The sequence below is a fragment of the Erpetoichthys calabaricus genome, chromosome 2, assembly GCF_900747795.2.
Source record: "Erpetoichthys calabaricus chromosome 2, fErpCal1.3, whole genome shotgun sequence".
NCBI lineage: Eukaryota > Metazoa > Chordata > Cladistia > Polypteriformes > Polypteridae > Erpetoichthys > Erpetoichthys calabaricus.
Genome location: NC_041395.2, coordinates 187295946 through 187315642, shown reverse-complemented (window position 1 = coordinate 187315642; position 19697 = coordinate 187295946). Strand labels below are relative to the sequence as shown.

The 19697-nt window shown below is 39.2% G+C and overlaps 1 protein-coding gene across 1 annotated transcript in view; it reads left to right on the top strand.

Moving 5' to 3' along the window:
* Positions 1-829: 829 nt before the first annotated feature.
* The window catches only part of cracr2b (calcium release activated channel regulator 2B), a 199784-nt gene continuing 180916 nt past the window's right edge, over positions 830-19697 (top strand). Inside the window, exon 1 of the mRNA XM_051922047.1 lies at positions 830-1163. The gene's annotated coding sequence lies outside the window, so the exon portion shown is untranslated. The remainder of the gene's footprint in view (positions 1164-19697) is intronic.

Here is a 19697-nt window from a genome sequence, read left to right as displayed (position 1 = left end):
ACCACAGTGCTGTCCGTCTTTTCCCCCCCTTTCAGAAGTATTGCATGCCTCCTTCCTAGACACCTCCTTCTTACACGTGCTGGTGCCCTGCATAATGCCCATCCTGCCAGTGGTGCGTGTTCATTCTACGTTCTTAACACTTTTGTGGAGCTTTGTTGTAATTTGTGCAATCCTCAAGCCAGTCCTTACAGATGACAGATTCATATCAACTAAGGACCCCTTCACACTGTTTAAAATAAAAATGAAAAAAAAAAAAAAACTCATCATCGAAAAAGTATATTCAAACAAGCTACTGTAATTATAATCTTCATCGATTACAGCATTTTTCCATTGGTAAAAAAAAGTCTGGAAAAACAATCTCAACATATCTTTGATGTCTATGTATAAAATACGGGAAAGGTGCACGGGTAGAAAATCTTTTAACGTTTAGTGCTGTTCTAGAGCAGCCGTAACATGTAGCTTACTCTAAAAATGTTAGTATTTCCAATAAAGATTTGGGAAACATATCAAATTAAAATAGTTAATCTTTTACAAACTAATAAGAAACAAGCTGCAGTTGTTTAATCATGTTAAAAGTGAATGGGTGCAGCCACAGGCACTTATTTTATACCTTAATTCCCGAGACGAAAGGCGGAGCGGGGGCGGTGCTGCTGTGCAGGAGAAAATTTGGGAGCGAAGTGGAACTTGTGTGCAGAGGCACGGCACGGACGCGACACGTCTGTTCAGGAACGGCGACTCCTTTTACGGAGAAGGTGACAGGTGAAACATTTTTATCATATTGTGCATTTAGTTCAAGTACGACGGCGGTGTTGTGGAAGAATTAAAAAAAAAATCGAGATAGAGAGACTAAAGACCCGGCCTGATACAGAGTAGTTTTGCGTTTTTGGCTATAAATACACTTTCAGCGTATTGAGTTTCTTGCTGTAACAATGACATATCACGGATGTTTGGCGTGGCTTCCCGTCACTAATTGTTTTTCAGAGGTATGCATTAATGCACCTGAAAAGTTTGCGTAATAAATCGGACGGTTTACAGAGAGGGTGCGCGCATACGCTGCCAGTCCGGCCCCTGTGTGCGGGATACTGCGCCATCCGGATTGGAAAATGAGTTAATCACCTGTGGCAGGTAGTCATCGGCGCGGCCTTTATTGGATTATTTGCTACGTATGTATGGATCGTCGTTTTTAATTCGAGTATAGTTATTAGTGTTTATTAGGTAATTGATAATTTACATTTGCAAAAAGGATACTTAAATGTGATACTTTAAGAAAACATTTTAATCCTTATTACTCTCATACTGTTTAGAATACTTCTTTTTAAGTCTGCAGACGTGTATTGTTAGTAACTTGAAATACATGTTTACAGCGTATCACATCCGTTCAGTTGTTATTAGGGATGTGTAACATTTGAGTGTTTGGTACTTAAAAATGTTGCTGTTACAGTGAAATGTGGAAATATTGCTCCCTGTTTTTTATTGCCTTGTTAGTAGTATTAGTAGTAGTCTTTCTTTTCTCAGAAATTAGGTAGGATAGCACGGGACAAAAATCGTGCTACCAAAATTTAAAACATTGGAAAGAGCCACTAGAAGTTATCAAAGATTGCATCAAAAGTAAAGAAATATTTTGCTTCTGTTACTTTTTGCTGCATTTGTAAAATACATTAATATCATGAACGATCATTTTTTTCTTGTTAGTTTAAGTTTGCTTTACTGTATATTAGTAATTGTCGGACATGTTTTAGGCCTATGTACGTTTAAAGTGTATCTTAATTAGTTGTTATTTCACCATCATCTATTCTTAAGGTGTCTTTCAGACAATAACTACTTAACCAATTGCCAGTTTAATTTTAATGAAATATCTTAAATATCATTGTGATTATACACAATTACATATTATGAATATTTTCTTAAATATTCAGTTTTATAAAAAAAAAATAGATAAAGGTATTTTATTTTAACAGTACAAGTACTTCTTTTTGAAGAGTAAATGTTTAGGATGTGCTTGGCTTAGCAGTATGTGAACAAGTGAGTAGCCGGATACGGGTTTTTGAACCAATGTGTGAATTACCTTTTAGTATTAAATAGTTTGTACCTCTTTGAGAAATACAGCGATGCTTTTATGATTGTACATATCTGCTTCCTGTAGTGGGATATCATCCATGTATTACTGTAGTGTTTATCTCTTTATCTGATAGCACAGGAATATGTAATGGAATTTGAGCTACACTGTCTGACTACACTATGATGTTTTCTACTTTTCTGTTAAATGTGTTTCTTGATGTTATCTCGTTTTCTTGAGTCAGTTGTTCCCATTCTACAGGCAGTACAGGGTTTGGTAAGGTGGCAAAGAAGGTTGCTCTTCCATGTGATGACTTTTAAGCAAATTGTGATTGAAACTTAAAGTATTCATCAGTACTTAGACTGGACGATCAGAATTTTATATCAAACAGAAAATGCTGACGTTATTCAGTTTTTTATTTCACATGTTTATGTGGGAAATAACATTGAAATTATTCTTTGGGCTTCCAGCGCACTGTTGTCCATTATATGCACTGTACTGTATTTCTTCTGGCCATATCCAAAGCGTGAGGAGTGAAAAACTGTTTACTTTGTTTTTGGAATACTGAAATGTGTTGAAATTATATGGGAAGTGTAAACTTGCAGTTTACCGTCAATGCCAAATTTCATATCATGTCCATTTTCCTTTTTTACTGGATAACATAACCTTAAAAACATTATTCTGATTCATGAGTAATGCAATTAATTTACCAGCAATCCAGTAGTTTGCTTTCCTAAAAACCTTTTGTGAAAATCAGTTGCAATATCCTATACCACATTATCTGCAAAATGACTAACTTTGCTTAGCTGGAAAAATCATATTCCTATTATCTCTAATGGGAATAACATCAAATTTTCTTTTTTAAGGATATGATTAGATTTTTTCAGAATTTGGCAAAAACTCAGTAAAGTAAGTATGCTGGACCTCTGCTGAACCTTTCTGTTTTGTTATTTGCTGTTTTATTCTGTATGAAGAGTCACTTTAGATTAAATTCTTTTGTTGTATAGCTCTCTCTGTGTTAGGTGGTGATTGTGCGCTTTGCTTTGTTTTATGGACAATTGTCAGAATACATGATTGTACTTCCTATTTTTTTTTTGATTGGACTGTATTTTTTCAATAAACTGAAAATCAGAAAACTTATTCAATACAAAATGAATTGTGGTTGTTTCTGGCTATTTTAACTATTTTGGAAACAATGTGGTACAGTACATTATACCCACTTGTTTTATGGGCTTGCCTTCTCTGTGGGATATTTTTTCCTATCTCCTTCTTGCCAATGTCACATGCTGTTTTTAATCATTCTTTCCATCTTACAGAGACAGCTTAATGAAATTCTGGTTGTTTAATTGATTAAATGTGTATGTGCTGTGGAAGAAGTGGAAGTAAACATTTGTACCCTTTGCATATGTAATAATTTGCCAATCCCCACCCCCCTCAAAACCCAATCACTATAGCAACTGGGAAATATTTATATGCCCAGTGCAATTTCTAGGCAATAGGTGTTACTTTGTTTGCACCTACAGTATAGTCAGTATGTTGCATGATAGTGACACATGATGTATATACTAAGACACACACGATCCTGCAATCATTTCAAGTAAATCTTCCAATTAAGACTATCAACATAGGCATACAGAAACAAACTTCTAGAAATTCTTCTGGCCTTGCACTTTTCAATAAACCTCTGCAGTTTCTCATTACATATGATTCAGCAATCGGCTATTACAAATGCTAAATTTATGACTTCAGCCCACAAAACTGGCTGTTGATGAATTTCCAGACTCTTATTTTTGCTAACCTGGCATTAATTTTTATAGCTTTGCTTTTGCATATGATGTTTAGCAATTGATCAAAGATCAATAAGATCAAAGCCTACCTGATTTTTTTCACATTTGAGAGTTCTGCTGGTCAAACCCTGATGCAGTTTGTTTATAACCTTTTGGAAAGGCCTTTATAGGTATCTAAACATGGAAACATTTTCAGCAGGCTATATCAGTTATAACTATGCTTTTGAAAAGCCTACACATAGCAAAGACAATGATGCAAAATATTTTATTTTTCATTTTAGAAGGTCTGTTCTTACCAAATGTTGTCATCTGGACCAGACATTTGATTTTGTTGTAAACTATCCCTGTAAAGGAACCAGTATGCAAAATTTGACTTGTTAGGTGGTTTAGTTCTTGAGATATGGTTTTGTAAAATTGATGAAAAAATAAAGTTGTGTCAAATTTGAAACCCCTCACAAAATTGTCCAAATTTTGGAAATTATTAATCTTGCATCATAATAATTTTACAAGGTGTCTCCTAGATAACATGGGCATGCCTGGTATTTTTTTTCAGAATTTTTTGAGTCTGAAGGGCATGGGATTTCTGGAAAATCAGTTGATTTGATATGGAATGATCCAACTACAACTAATGATGAGTTTTTATAATTATATTTTCAGACAATTTTGCAACATCTTTTATCTGTTCAGATCTGAAGGTCACTGTAGACTGGCCTATTAATTGTGAGTAAAGTCGATATTGCATTATATGACTTCTAGCCAGAGGGGATGTCAGCCTTGATGATTTCAGTTGCTGTTCTCGTCACCAGATTATGTCAATTTACATGACTAGAAACTACAGGGCATTTCAAATTACAGGACTGAATAACGACTTTCCAGCACAATTTAACTTTTACAAAGTATGAAGCGTTTGTCCCTGTGAGGGATGGCCGGCCATTTATTCTGGCCCACAACTCCAATCCGCCAGGTGGAGCCCTCCCAGCAGTATGGAGGCTCCCTGAATTCCAGCAGGGCCTCATGGACTATGTAGTTTTTTATAAACAGCCCTGCTGGATACCATGGGGACCACCAGGAGCTGCTGTAGGGAGGCTTGCGGAATGCTACGTGCCCTATAACCCGGAAGTACGTCCTGATCACATGACCAGAAGAAACGACGTGCTTCCGGGATGAAGAAAAGGACTTTTAATCATGGACTGCAGGGTTGGAACCACTTCCGGGTCAGGTGATGTAAAAGGACTTTGGGAAAGCCCAGACGCTGAGCTGAGCTGGAAGGAAGGGTGGCTAAGTGTCTGTGTCTGGGAGAGGAGGATTGGTATTGAGTATTGTTGAGAAGTATTGTATAGTGTTTATGAGTAGCGTGGAGTGGAGGGTGTTTGGTGCACATTATTATAATAAAAAGAAAGAGTCTTGGACTTTTACCTGGTGTTTGGCGTGGTACCTGAGGGTTCAAGGGAGCAATAGGCCTCTACTGCTATAAGAAGTGTTTACAGGTTCTAAATGTTCATCTTCAATCCTGACCCTGTTTTTTTTTCTTTATTCCATTATGTTGTAAAAAATAAGTTGTCAGATAGATGAGCCTCTCTTCTGATTGTGAGGTCCAAAGCACCCACGTTCTTTATTTCTTGTGGGTGCATTCCATGTAATGTACTTCTGGGTGAGCGCCTGGTATCTAACGGCTCAACCTGTCTGATTTTGTTGGGGCAAGTCACAGATTGGATGGACAGAGTCGCTGGCTATGACTGCCAGTAAGGGGACAACTCCCTTTGATTTGCAAAAAGTTGTGTAATGTGACAAGACCTGGCTATGACACCATTTATTTAAAAGACAGAGTTATGCACATACCCATGCTGAATCCCAATTACGGTAACGGCATATATTTGTATTGTGCAAGTGTACAATGAAATTCACGTGAACATGTGGAATGATGTCCACAGCAGATAACCAGACCACAAGAGATAATGAAACTCAAAAACCTTCTGAGGAGAAAGTTCCGTGACCTGGCAGTGTTGTCCACTGCATTACTGTGTTGCCCATCATCTTTTTATTGCTTCAGATTTGTAGATCTCTATCACAGAGTCTCTTCTGCCACAACTTTTCCCCCTTAAAAACAGATTAGTCCCCCACTCTGGCGGTCATATATGGGATGTGATCTGAACTTCTGGACTATCTGTTACCAACATTTACAGCACTGATTTGGGACTCTCTGACCATAAAGTAGTATTTTTCAATGTTTCACTGCCTTTCCCTCCTCTTACCTGTAAACGACAAATTTCTTACAGAAACCTTAAAAATATCTGTCCCTGTATCCTTTCTGGATCCATTTCTGATCTTTTACTGTCTTCACCTATTCCATCAACACTAGATAGTCTTGTTGACCACTATAACTCAGCCCTTCATTCAGCATTAGATAAAACATAAGGAGGTTTCCTTTAAACGCTCAGCTCCTTGGTAAAACTTAGAATTGCGATCTATGAAAGCAGCTGGCCGACGCCTTGAGAGAATGTCACGACTGGCTTCCCCGTGCACATCCAGGCTTTCTCTGACCACCAAGGAGCTTACAGAGAAGCACTAACTTCTGCTAAGAACACCCATTACGGCAGAATAATAGAAAGTGGCCATGATAACTCAAGGGTTTTGTTCTCTGTAGTTAATAAACTACTCGAACCCGCATCTGGTCCAACTACCTCTTCTACTGAAGTCTGTGAGGAATTCCTCCACTTTTTCCGTAACAAAATTAAAGATCTAAATAATTCAACTAACATAAATACATCATCTGTTTATATCTCTCCCTGTTTTCCCACTCCATCCAGCTCCTTCTCTAAGTTCTCACCAGTCACATCTGCGTATGTTAATAACCTGCTTTGTAAGATGAGGCCGACTACTTGTGTACTGGACCCCATCCCTACCACACTACTTAAATCCTGCCTTCATGCCATAATCCCGACTGTTACAACAATAATAAACTCATTCCTTGACACTGGCTCCGTGCCGCTCACTTTTAAAATTGCTTCTGTAACCCCAATGTTAAAAAAGTCTGGTCTTGATGCTGACAATCTTAACAATTTCCGGCCTATTTCCCACTTAACCTTTCCTGTCAAAAGTTCTTGAGCGTGTTGTAGCTTCCCAACTCACCAATTACCTAACCTGTAATAATTTGATGGAACCCTTTCAGTCTGGTTTCAGGGCGCGGCACAGCTGTGAAACTGCTCTGCTACGGGTAACCAATGATTTGCTTGTGGCAGCAGACTCTGGACAAACCAGTATATTAATTCTGTTAGACCTCAGTGCAGCATTTGACACTGTCAGACATGACATCCTACTGTCCAGAATGGAGAACATGCTGGGTATCTCTGGCACTGCCCTTTAGTGGTTCAAGTCCTATCTGACTGATAGGCAAGAGTTTGTTAGTCTTGGCAACAGCAGATCCAGCTCAGTGCCAGTCACACAAGGAGTCCCTCAAGGCTCTGTCTTCGGTCCTCTACTTTTCTGTATTTACATGCTTCTCCTCGGCCATATTATCTTTAGCTATGGACTGGGTTATCATTTTTATGCAGATGATACTCACCTCTACTTCAATGTTAAAAATGGAACTTCATCAGAGCTTTCTCAGCTCACAACCTGCCTTCGTGAAATTAAAACCTGGATTGAGCAGAACTCTTTAAAATTAAATTGCAGTAAAACTGAACTCCTGCAAATTGGGACTAAAATGCAACTTAATAAAATGAGCTCCTTCCCAGTCTATTTTGGCGGTGATCTCATCAGACCTGCCTCTACTGTTAAAAAATCTTGTTGTCATTTTTGATTCCTACCTCTCTTATTCCGCCAACACATAAATCACATTAAGAAACTTTCTTACTTTCACCTCCGTAACATATCCCGTGTTCGCTCCTTCGTCACCTTCTCTAATGCTGAGAAACTTGTCCATGCTTTTATCACATCCTGCATCGATTATTGTAATTCCGTACTGGCAGGTGCCCCTTCTAATCTTATGTCACAGCTCCAGCTTATTCAAAACTCAGCTGCAAGAGTCCTTACTCGAACCAGCAGCAGCGAGCACATCACACCCATCCTGTTCCATCTTCACTGGCTCCCTGTGTCTTACAGAATCGAATATAAAATCCTACTAATAACCTACAAAGCCTTAAATAACCTCGCGCCAAACTACATCAGTGACCTACTCCATCACTATGTGCCTGCCCGCCCACTAAGGTCATCTGATTCTGGCAATCTTGTTGTACCCCACACTAATCTACACTCCCTTGGTGACAGGGCCTTCAGCTGTATAGCGCCCAGACTCTGGAATGACCTACCGAAATTAATCAGGTCAGCTGACTCCATAAATTGTTTTAAAAAAACAACTCAAAACTCATCTGTTCAGAAAAGCTTTTAGCTCTACTTGACTTTATTACACTTCTCTCAGTTTACTTCTCTGTCAAGATTCTAATGTAACCTGTGTGTGTGTGCTAGACCATCAATTATGTTGTTTGTTTTTTTTTTTCAGAATTCACTGTCTTAATCTTCTTTATTTATCTGGTTTGTACAATGTTATATACTGTACACGCTGCCGTTCTTTATTATATTTTGTAAGTGCCTTGAGCATGGGAAAGGTGCTATATAAATAAAATGTATTATTATTATTATTATTATTCAAGAACACAAGTACATAAATTGCATACAAAGCAACATCTTTTTGTTTGCTAATTATTTGTAGAGTTGAGAACTATGTAAGGAATGATCAAAGTACAAATATAATTACTTAGAAGAATACTGTGATGGTGTAAAAGGTTGTTTTGTTATGTCATGTAGTAGGCAGGCAAGCTACCCCACCCATGCAATACAGTCCATTTTAAGCTGCCCTGCTGAAGCAGATGTGCTGATTAGTTTCTGTTTATTTTGTGATTGTGTGTTCCCAAGGGTGTCTCTTTTCTGCTTGTTTGCTAAAAGCAACTTGCTTTTCTACTTACAGAAAAAACATTTTGTAGTGATTGGCCACCGATTCTTAAGGGAATATTTGATCCCCTTATTTGAATTTGTCATCCTAAAGTGGCACATTAGTGTTCTTTATATATTTACATTGTCTGGGCTGTTTTTCTAATGTATATATTATCAAAGTTTTGAGATGACATTCTGTATTTTGTTATATTTCCACATATACATTTTATTATTAAAAAATGTTAAGTGCATATTGAAAGCTTTACATGGGTGGTCAAGGTTGTCCTTGCATACTTTGAAAACTCTTAGCAGTTCAAAAGGTTATGCAAATTTACATATGACTGTAACAGCCAGCAAAGTCTGTGGCATAGTTCAAAAAAAGTAAACGAACAATTTGTGTGAGGCATATGTTCATAACTGACAATGTGTGCTTCAGAAAAGGTGAAATCTCAACCACCTTCTAATGAGAAATTTGGAATTTTAATCTGTTGAATGGTGATGGACAGGTTGACAGACGAGATTAGACAGGAGTCCCCTTGGACTATGATGTTTGCTGATGACATTGTGATCCGTAGCAGGGGTTAGGGAACTGGTCGAGGAGACCCTGGAGAGTTGGAGGTTTTCTCTAGAGAGGAAAGGAATGAAGGTCAGTAGGAACAAGATAGAATACATGTGCTTAAATGAGAGGGAGGTCATCAGAATGGTGAGGATGCAGGGAGTAGAGTTGGCGAAGGTGGATGAGTTTAAATACTTGGGATCAACAGTACAGAGTAATGGGGATTGTGGAAGAGAAGTGAAAAAGAGAGTGCAGGCAGGGTGGAATGGGTGGAGAAGAGTTTCAGGAGTGATTTGTGACAGACGGGTATCAATAGGAGTGAAAGGGAAGGTGTGCAGGACAGTAGTGAGACAAGCTATGTTATATGGATTAGAGACGGTGGCACTGACCAAAAAACAGGAGACAGAGCTGGAGGTGGCAGAGTTAAAGATGCTAAGATTTGCACTGGGTGTGACGAGAATGGATAGGATTAGAAATGAGTGCATTAGAGGGTCTACTTAAGTTGGAAGTCAGAGAGGCGAGATTGCGTTGGTTTGGACATGTGCAGAGGAGAGATGCGGAGTATATTGGGAAAAGAATGTTAAGGATAGAGCTGCCAGGCAAGAGGAAAAGAGGAATGCCTAAGAGAAGGTTTAGTGTGGTGATAGAGGACATGCAGGTGGTAGGTGTAACAGAGCAAGATGCAGAAGACAGGACGATATGGAAAAAGATGATCCATTGTGGCATTCCCTAACAGGAGCAGCTGAAAGAAGAAAAAGAAGGACTTTCATAATTTTTCTATGCTTCCCTCCTATTTCATGTTTAATTAAGTGTATTTACTGTATTTAGAATATAGAATAGTGAATTATTTACTTTTGAAATCAATCCAGGTTTTTGCAAAGTGCATGGAAGTTATCATAGTTTAATGATTACTCTGTAACACTTACATTGGTTGTTTAAACTTTTTTGTTTTGAACATTACTCAAAATAATAATAATAATTAGTAAATGTACCTGACAGTAGAAGTAATACAATTATTAACTGACAGTTTTCAGTGCAACTTGTCAACTTGGGAAGTTTGATCTCAATGGAGCAGCTTATGGATGTAGGTAGTGAAAAGCCTACTACAAATCCTGTCCTTGAAAAAAGGTGTTTTTTCAATTTTTACAGTTGCCATTGTGTTTTCGTAAGTTCCTCACACCATTATAATTTGATTCCTGTGTTTAAGCAAATTTTACAGCCGTTTATACATTGCATGTTAAACTTCAACTGTTTTAGATTGATTATAAGCCTCTCATGCTATTTTATTATAAAATTTCTTTAAATCAGTATTAACAATGTCATATGCATATATGTGGTCATGTGCTTTTGTTGCTTTCTCATAAAATTCATGCATATGAATGAAACAATCTCTGAGGAGTAAACATATGTTGACTGTTCACAAACCACACCTGTTCTCACCATGTGATTCTTAATTTTTTTCTTAATAATTGTTTCCATTAATTTATTAGTATACATTTTAAGCTAAATGGTCTGTTAATACTTCCATCCATCCATCCATTATCCAACCCACTATATCCTAACTACAGGGTCACGGGGGGTCTGCTGGAGCCAATCCCAGCCAACACAGGGCGCAAGGCAGGAAACAAACCCTGGGCAGGGCACCAGCCCACCACAGGGCACACGCACACACACACCCAGCACACACTAGGGACAATTTAGACTCGCCAATGCACCTAACCTGCATGTCTTTGGACTGTGGGAGGAAACCGGAGTACCCGGAGGAAACCCACGCAGACACGGTGAGAACATACAAACTCCACATAGGGAGGACCTGGGAGGTGAACCCAGGTCCCCAGGTCTCCGAACTGCGAGGCAGCAGCGCTACCCACTGCGCCACTGTGCCACCCCTGTTAATACTTGGATTGACTTAATCACATTTTTGTGTAATTGAAGAACATTTGCAAGCTTCCAGTGTTTAAAATAATTTCCTGGTGTGCAGTGATTTTTAAAAAATGTGCATCAAGGTTTTATATATGTACTCATTATCCTTGAGTGTTTAGGAAGATTAAATGCTGCCTGGTTCTCTCAATTTGTTTTTTGTTAACTTTTTAAGCCTAAGCAGCAGTTATCTCTCTGCAATTTCCAAATCAATTGAGTATTTTCTGAATTTCCTTAGTTAATTGCCCCTATAACTGCTGGGAGGTTCTTAACTTCTTCACCTATGGAAATCTTGTAAAAATGCAAATTTAGAGGTTTCACTATTTCATGTGGTAATTTTTGCAAAAATAAGTAATGTACCATTAAGGCCATTAACCTTATTTTGGTTTATTGTGTTTCCTGGTACTAGTGGGGGGAAAAAAATCTGTATTAACCTATTGAGCCAAAAGGACCTGTTTCTGTAGTCCAAGAAGCCTCAGTCATTTATTTTAGGTAAAGGATAAGGTAATGTACAACTGTGGTACAGTATGAGACTTTTTCCCTATGTTAAAGAATTTTAAGTTTTGATGGACTTTATTACACCAAGATACGACTTTAGCTCTGTATTTGTTTTAACCTAACTGTAAATATTAACTTTCTATCCTAATTATTAGTATTACAGGGGAAAGTGTTGAGTTTAATCCAAATTGATAGTTTACCTGTAGCTTGTAGTGTTTCTGTTTAAAATCTCTGTTCAAATAACATGTTAGTAAACATGAACCATCTGAGGCTCTAGCCGCATCTAACTCCAAGTCTTCAGCTTATCTATCTGTTATGCATTGCAAATGTTCTGAAAAGGCTGCATGCAAATGCACTTAAAACAGCAGTTTGCATACATTTAAAGGATCTCTGTGTATTTTGGTTTATGCAATTGCAGTTCATACTTAATAAAGGACAATATATTATCTTTATTTTCTTTAGCTGCCTGAAAATAGTATAACTTACTTTCAACACTGAGCATGCATAGGCTCAAAAGCATATTTTGTTTAAAACTCAAGTACTCTGTAAATGATTGTGTTTTGTATTTGAATAAAATCATTTTTTTAAATGAAAGTTATTTTAGCTGTAAATTTCTGCTTCTGAAAAGATATTGCAGTGTGTGAAGGTATGTAGAGTAGTATACTTCTATACATTTCCTTTTAAACAAGCAAACATTATTTAAATAATTACTTGGAAAAATACTCTAGGGTTCAGTAAGCAATAAAAAGCATGAAATATGTGTAACCTGAACATCCTGGAAAAAATGTATTCAGACAGATGGGTTTGACTGTGTATATTTCCTCAAAGCTTACTTGTACAGGATGGTATGCACACTGTATTTTTCTTTTTTTACAGTATATGTTATTAATGTTTTGGGTGATTTAAGTTGAAAAGATTTGATTGCTGGACAACATTGTATAGGAGGAGAATAGGGGAGGATTCATTACCTGGATGGAAGGCCAGACAGGAATGGCAAATGAGTTGGCCAATGGGAAGGATAGATTACTTTTTGCCTGGCTGGTGTAATTTAGTAGATGGACAAACGGAAGCTGAGAGCCTGGAGCAGTTCCAACTCCCAAACTGCAGGTAGCAGTGGTATTCGTATGGAAGCACAATTGGGACACCCAGAGGGTGTTTGGAACTTGGAGTCTGGAAGTGCTGCCCAGTGTGGGTCCCTGGGGATCGATAGAGGGTGCTGTCCGGGGAGAACCTTCCTACATTATCTATGGCCTGGAGGTGCTTCCACGGAGACACGGCATAGCATCGGAAGCATTCTCAGGTCCTGCTTAAGAGGGAACCCGCAGCCTTACATGAAGGAGTCAAAGTCAGGAGGCAGCAGGCAGCACTCAATGGAGGACATGAGGAGGAAGAATTAGATAGATAGATAGATACTTTATTAATCCCAAGAGGAAATTCACATACTCCAGCAGCAACATACTAATAAACAACAATATTAAAGAGTGATAACAATGCAGGTATACAGACAGACAATAACTTTGAATAATGTTAACGTTTACCCCCCCCGGGTGTAATTGAAGAGTCGCATAGTGTGGGGGAGGAATGATCTCCTCAGTCTGTCAGTGGAGCAGGAAAGTGACAGCAGTCTGTTGCTGAAGCTGCTGCTCCATCTGGAGATTATACCGTGCAGTGGATGCAGTGGATTCTCCATTATTGACAGGAGCCTGCTTAGTGCCCGTCGCTCTGCCACGGATGTCAAACTGTCCAGCTCCATGCCTACAATAGAGCCCTGCCTTCCTCACCAGTTTATCCAGTCGTGAGGCTTCCTTCTTCTTTATGCTGCCTCCCCAGCACACCACCGCGTAGAAGAGGGCATTCGCCACAACCGTCTGATAGAACATCTGCAGCATCTTATTGCAGATGTTGAAGGACGCCAGCCTTCTAAGGAAGTATAGTCGGCTCTGTCCTTTCTTACACAGAGCATCAGTAATGGCAGTCCAGTCCAATTTATCATCCAGTTGCACTCCCAGGTATTTATAGGTCTGCACCCTTTGCACACAGTCACCTCTGATGATCACTCTGGGCCTCCTAAAATCCACCACCAGCTCCTTGGTTTTGCTGGTGTTCAGGTGTAGGTGGTTTGAGTCGCACCATTTAACAAAGTCCTTGATTCGGTCCCTATACTCCTCCTCCTGCGCTCTAACTGTGCTAAACCCGGGTAGCTCCACGTTGGCATCTGGGATGTTAGTTGTTAGCCATTATTACTGTGTATTTTTGTGATTGTTTGTAATTGTGGGTAATAACAAAAATGAAGAAGTACTTTTGTGGAATAAAGGCTCTTTGTTTTATTCTAAAAACATGTTGGAGGTCACTGTGTCTTGGGTTTAGGGCTCACTGGTTCCCCCTTGTGGTTATAGTTGCTAAAGATAGGATGGCCTGATTGGTATATTGCTATTGTTTTTTGATTTTATGTTTTTCCTAATTTATATTTGTAATTTTCTGTTAGGTTCCTGATTAATAAACATTATGCACGATAAGTGTAGAATATTGATTAGTTAGGAAATGTGGTTAAAGTATATATTGTAGAAGTTGTGCATAAATTCGTGAATGTATTTTGCTAGTTTTGGTAATTATCTTTTAGAAAGAGTCATTAATGAATAACTTTGGTATTTTTCAAGTCATTTCTTCATACTCATGGCGTATATTCATTTGCCTCATAAAACTGTATTCTAAAGTGAAGTATTTTTTATAAATTTAAAAAATACCTTACTGTTCTTGCAACTTACAATAGGGTGAAAGGGTACACAGGTCCATAAATGAATAGAAAGCCCTAAAACTTAACAAACTGTGTCAATTTTTCAACTTAAAAATGTTATTAAGTATTGATCTTTGTCTTGTGATTACATACATATTGCAAAACAGTGAATCCATATTGTTTTAAGAGGGTAAAAAAGCAAAAAGCAAGCCATCGTTGTTAGATTCAGTCATTTTAAATGGAGACCAGTTGTTCTCTTAATGTTGCCAATTACTCTGCTCATATTGCTCTGCTTGGGTTCACCCCAGGAAGCCATAACCAAATGCCTGTTATTGAAATTATTGAATGTTTATGAACAAATGTGAATTTCTGTGTCTGGTCTGTATACAACTAGACAGTGTGGCAAGCGGCTGGGGGTGGCACCCAGCCGGGATGCCCGGAAGAACCAGAGGAGGGATTACACCTCCTCCAGACCATGAGGAGGCGACCGCCCTGGTGGCTTTGGAGACCACGTGGTCACTGCTAGGGGGCGCCCCAATGCCTGGAGAGCCCTGGTCCTCAGCACTTCTGCCAAACCCGGAAGTGCTGGGGGGGAAGACGACCAGGAACACCCGGAGTGCTTCCGGATGTGCAGCCGGTACTTCCGCCACATTAGGGAGTGCCGGCGGAAGATTATCGGGAGGCACCTGGAGCACATCCAGGTGATTATAAAAGGGGCCGCCTCCCTCTGTTCGATGGCTTGAGTCGGGAGCGGAGAAGGACGGAGCTCGGGAGGAGAGGAAAGGAGGCAGCCTTTGGGGGAGTTTTGAGGTTGTGTGCTGCACTGTATATAGTACAGTATTTATAAATAAAGCATGTGTTGGGTGACTTATAATGATGTCTGCCTGTCTGTGTCCGGGCTGCTTTCTACAACAGTAATAAATGAAAAATGCAGTCTTTCAATCACTTTTATTCTTTCACTGTATGGAAGGTTATCTTTTTCTTGCAAAGATTGCGTACTGCTGCTACATTGATAATGCATGCGTGTGCTTCAGTGAAATATTGAGCAGACATGTAGTATGTAATCAGGTGACAAGACCTGAACAGATAGGCGTAGATTTAGTGATTCATCCATCCATCTTCCTCATTTCTCTAGAGCAGGGTTGCTGGGCAGCTGGAGTCTATCCCAGCATGTATCAGGGACAAGGTAGGAAAAGTGCCTTGATGTGGCATCAGTCCATCAAAGGGTGAACACACCCATGCACACACGGGCCACTTTAGCAATGCCAGTCTACCTCACCTGCCTGTGTTTGGACTGTGGAAGGAAATTGGAGCATTTGGGGAGAACTTACATAGACAGACAGATAGATAGATTGATAATTATAAGTACAGTATCTATCTATCTATCACCAAGGGAAAATTAAAACTTTACAAAAGCTCAAGGGAGAGAGAAATTATATATATTAGGGCTGCTGATTAATCACCGTTAACATGTTCGATTGATATGTTAAAAATTTCTATGTATAAATGTTTTTTTCTTGTCCAGCAAAACATGTTCACATACTACTAAATAATATTTTTCGCTGACCACCTGAACTGCATCTACTTCTCACCTTCAACTCACCCTATACTGAATTCTGGCAATGCTTTCATTATCTTTTCTCTTTTGATAAAGTACAGTGGAACCTCGGGTCACGACCGTAATTCGTTCCAAAACTCTGGTTGCAACCTAATTTGGTCATGACCCGAAGTAATTTCCCCCCATAGGATTGTATGTAAATACAATTAATCTGTTCCAGACCATACGAACTGTATGTAAATATATATTTTTTTAAAGATTTTTAAGCACAAAAATAGTTAATTATACCATAGAATGCACAGTGTAATAGTAAACTAAATGTTTACTTACTTCTTCTGGTCACTCCAGGTCCTTGATCGCTCAGCTGGAGCGACCGCTTCCTTCTCCCCCACCGACTGTCGGCCAAAACACCCCTGCTTGGGCTCTCTCTCGCTCGCTCGCGCTCTCTCTCTCTCGCTCTCGCGCTCTCTCTCTCGCACTCGCGCTCTCTCTCTCTCGCTCGCGCTCTCTCTCTCTCTCTCTCGCTCGCGCTCTCTCTCTCTCTCGCTCGCGCTCTCTCTCTCTCTCTCTCGCTCGCCTCTCTCTCTCTCTCGCTCGCGCTCTCTCTCTCTCTCGCTCGCGCTCTCTCGTGCTCTCTCTCTCTCTCGCTCGCTCGCTCGCGCTCTCTCTCTCTCTCTCTCACTCGCTCACTCGCACTCTCTCTCGCTCGCTCGCTGCACAGGGAGAGACTGAACACGTGCAGAAATCATCGGCGCATACGAACCAGAAGGGAAACTGGCTTGTTTGTCACCTGAGTGTGTGGTCGTGAACAGATGCAAAAGTTTGCCAAACTTTTTGGTCGTAACCCAATTTGTACGTGGTCCCAGACATTCATGACCCGAGGTTCCACTGTACCTAGTCACTGATTCCCATGTCACGTGTGCATGCCTTCCTTTATTTAAGCTCACAAGACTGCACCAGTGAGCACCTACAAATGTCTCCTTCCCACACCTTCTGAAGTATATTTTGCTACATGTAGCTAGCAGGCTTCAATAAAGCCACAAAAGCCACTTTTCAATCTAGCGCAAGCAATGAGATGAACAGGTGTATCTTCACGAAGGCCCTTTGAGGAGACACAACCTCTTTGTCGAAGAATGCTCCATCCCTCTGACACTGATTTTGCCCTACAAATCTTCTTGTGCATCGGAAAGAATTCAGCTGTGTCCCATTTCATTGATCTTTAAAGTAGAAAACTAAAAAGGCATGTTTAGATTCTATTCAGAGTGACACCAAAGGAAGAAATAATTACTTTCACACAGAAAGCTGGTGAGAACACCAACAAAATTAAACTGTAGTTAACTGAGTTGCATCTTCACATATAGCATTGTATGCTTCTACCATCTGGTAACAGCTAATGAAGAAGAGGTAAAGCATGAACATAATGTGATCAAGTGAAAAGAGCTGAACCAAAGTTATAGGTGTACATTTAATCCTGCATGTGCTGAGGGGCATATTTAATCATCCTGGGTTTGGGTTACAGGGAAGAAGTGATCATCACAACAGCACTGTATGTAAGACAAGAAGCAAAGGCTGGTCTTTTGCAGGGCACAATAGCACAGCCAATCAGAAAAGAGTGTGCTGCGTCACGTGCAATCCAGTAACAGAAAAACTACAGATAAAGTATCTGTTTTTAGTTTTAATCTAGTTGCTATAGATATTTTAGAACAGTGTGATTTGGTGGTGCAGTGGCTAATTTTCATATGATGAATATTTGTGAGCTTGGATTGAGGATGGAAAAAGGACGTGAATGTTGTTTACTTCACATCACAGGAAGGACTAAACATATAACTGAGAAGTAGTTGAGCTCTGACATTTAAATTTAAACCAACTATTTTAACAGTCTGTCATATGTAAGTGAAACTGGAATGTTTTCACTGCTGACTCTTTATATAGTGGTGAGTATGCTTTTATTAAAATACTTGAAGTCTATTAGTACTTACCCTACTTTTTTGAGATTTGCTTAAGAATGGCTTTATACTCAAAGCTGATTTCCTGTCAGTTGGACCTTGCTTGAGTTTTTGATAAAGCATTCAGTGGCTGAATCTGTAGTGGGAAAAAAGCTGACAGGACAAAAATGGTATAATTTTCAACAGTTTCTGGTGGTTGATCAATGATGAATATTCAGAGGTAGAATTTAACAAAAATGTTTTGGTAGCCTGGAGTTTTAGTAGAAAAAAGTTCTATCCCTAGCAAATTTGTATTAGCTCTTTCTGTAAAAGGCATAAGACAGATGTCAAAATTAGCAAATATTTTGCTTTGCAGTTAGCATCACACATACTATTTCAGAGCTTCAAGTTGATAGGTAGCCATTTAATAACATCAGGGTCAGTTTCTTGAATTATATCAACATCTAAGTCTTACTTTTGTTTTTTCCTCCTCTTCCTCCCTCACCCCACAAGTTAGCATAAGCGGCTTATTCTGGTCTTTAAGACCTTCTGCTCCTAAATTTCCAAAGATGTACTAATGTATGTAGACAGGCTTAAGAATGTTATCAGTAAAAAATACGATGAACAGTAAGTCAGAAAGAATCTTATACACCAGACACATGTCACAAGCATTGTTTTCCAAGGTACTCCATCATCTTTGTGCTAGGTTTGGACTGTAAAAACAAGGTCCATCAAAGCTGACAATATTACAGTCAGCTACACATGATTTTGCTACCTCAGGCTAAGACAACAAATTTGTGTGTTTATAGAAATGTAATTAACAAAAACATTAGGGCAGAACACAGGATAAAGCTTATTTGTTCATATAGGTGTGTAGATTTACATTATAGAATGTTCTTTATTGAGCCATTAAGGTAAATTGTGACTCTGTCCTAGTTTCAACTAATAAATTATCCCTGACGGTTTGTGTGGTATTTCTAAATTGGCTGGGAAGACTAACTGAAGGGTTGTGCCTAAATTGTGCTCAGGGTTGGTCCCTGACTTTCCATAGTGTTGCCAGGACAGTGTCTAGCTCACATAACCTTGAACAGAACAAACAAATTTAACTACTACATTTTTAGAGCTCAGTTTCCTACAGCTCAACTGTTATTGTCTCTAAACTGGGCTTTGCACACTCGGATTAGAGCTCATCAATACATGCTTTCATCTTCATAATGCAGACTTCTTTAAAACTGAAGGTGTCCAATGAGCACAGCTGGAATGGCAAAAAATGGAGACAGCAATAGTTAATGTATAAGCATGTGTAGAAGAGAAAAAAATCAATTTCCTAGAAAGTCAGGAAATGGCAAAAATAATTAAAGTAAAAGCACCCATTTAACAGGAACAGTTAAGGTCTTACAGGTAGACCTATGGGCACAACAAGAGCTACAAGCTACTGGCTGCCACAGGTGATTTTTTTTAAACCTCTCCCAAAGGTGATTTTTCTTAATGTATGTACTCAGGATAAAACTTAAAGGTAAATTAGACACCTTTGTGCACCTTAATAACCAAACAAAAGGCTTGTTCTGCACTTTTCCAGTGGCACCTGTCTAAATTATCTACCCCTTAAGGAGTCTTTATATATAATATGCTACCGTGGCTGTCCGTTTGTCTGTCCAAGATTTTAAATTGCCTGTAGCTCGCAAACCGTTTCACCTATTGACTGAAATTTGGTACACACTATGTGACGCCTAC